Raw genomic sequence first — 1,896 nt, 5'->3', positions numbered from 1 at the left:
GGCACATCACCTCCCAAGTTAATGAATGTTTCAGATCTTACTCAAATACACACTACAGCCAATTCCTATTAACTAAACTAAAATTTATTAAAAAACAAGAGAGAGAGAATATGATTAAAAGATCAATATACAGACCGACATGAGCTCAATTCATTGAGGTGCAGATTCATAGCAGAGATGGTGAGCTTCGTAGTTGCAAAGAGTTCCTTTAGAATTCAGTGCATAGGTTATAGTCCAATGTCCAAATCTCACATTCAGGGCGTACCAGCATAACTGGGACCTTGGTCTTGCGACTCAAACTTCCCCTATGATGTCTAAGCAGATCTGAGATGACAGAATCAGGACCTGTCACGGACTCACAGGTCATGCCACTCTTGGCCTGTACAGTCCCTGGGGGGAACCCCCTTCAGTGTGATAGCCCTTCTTGAGGGGTCGACTCTCTCGGGGGTTAAGCCCCTCCGCCTCCTGGAACTGCACCTCTCTGTGCCTTAGCATGCCTGTCTCTCACCGTGGGCCCCCTCAGGGAGTCCACTCGCTCTGAACCCACAGGGCATCCACTCCCAGAGGGAATAATGCAACCCTGATATCTAGACCAGACTGAATCTCAGCCAGCATAAAACAGGAAGGTTTATTGAGCGTCTGAACACAGCATAGGAAACTCTCAGGGCCCTCAGGCTTGGCCTCCCTCGGCACTGTACATTTAAGTCTCTCCTGCATCCAGGTGGGCTCTGCCTGCTCCCCCTCTCCAGCCCAGAGACCCTGCACTTTCCAGCTGGGCGTCTGATATCACCTCCCCCAAACCCCGCCTCTGTCCATTGTCTTCTATCCAAGTAAACAGGATCGCCTAGGCCTCCTCTCCTCTCAGCCGTCCTTTGTCCCCCTCCGGCTGGAACCGGCTGGTCAGGTCACTGTGGTCCTCTCTTCTCAGCCCATTGTCCTCCCACTGGCCAGAACCAGCTGTGAGTCCTGAACTGGGCCTCCCGGTCTCTAGGTCACCAGTCGCTGGGGTATCCATTCTGCCGGCCATTGGCCGGGGTCCTAAGTTCCGTCGCTGGTCCTCTGTAACAACAAACTCCCTTTCCCATCATCTTGTTAAACCAGTAACGCCCAAGGAAACAGAGTCCCACCCCCTCTGCATGCAAACCATTGAAAAAAAACAAGAGAACCACCCACTTCGTCCCAGGACCCAAAGATTTTTTATACAATTTCATGTCTTTTGACAAGTTGAAATTCCTCAGGGAACAAAAGGTAATGAGGATGACTTTGAAGGACGTCCATCACTGGTACTTAGCTATACGAATTAACATAAGACCATTTGAGGGATAGCTCAGTGGTTTGAGCATTGGCCTGCTAAACCCAGGGTTGCGAGTTCAATCCTTGAGGGGGCCATTTAGGGAACTGGGGTAAAAAAATCTGTCTGGGGATTGGTCCTGCTTTGAGCAGGGGGTTGGACTAGATGATCTCTTGAGGTCCCTTCCAACCCTGATATTCTATGATTCTATGATTTGCTTGTTCCACCACCATTCATGGTACATTTCAAAGAGAGATGAATATTGAGATGTCCCGTGTTTATAATTCATTTACATGACAGGATGTTCTTTTGACCTTTGAATGATCAGAATACAGCATAGACAGGGACGGTTGATTACATTGTCCACCCTACTCATGCATATGTAAATACACAAAAATTATCTCCCTACCTGTCTTCTGTGGGTTACTTATTTTGCACAATGTTTAACCCTTTCTAGCCAACTGTCCCACCCACCCAAATCCAACCAGCCGAACATACAGAACCTTCCTCCCTCAGGCAGACGGCTGCTCAGCGTTCAGCAATGGAAATTAAACGCTCCCTGATCTGATTTGAAGCGGATGCTGAGCATGGTGGCAGCTGACGGT

The sequence above is a fragment of the Chrysemys picta genome, chromosome 22 (genome assembly GCF_011386835.1).
Source record: "Chrysemys picta bellii isolate R12L10 chromosome 22, ASM1138683v2, whole genome shotgun sequence".
In the NCBI taxonomy this organism is placed as follows: domain Eukaryota; kingdom Metazoa; phylum Chordata; order Testudines; family Emydidae; genus Chrysemys; species Chrysemys picta.
This window is presented reverse-complemented; position numbering follows the sequence as displayed.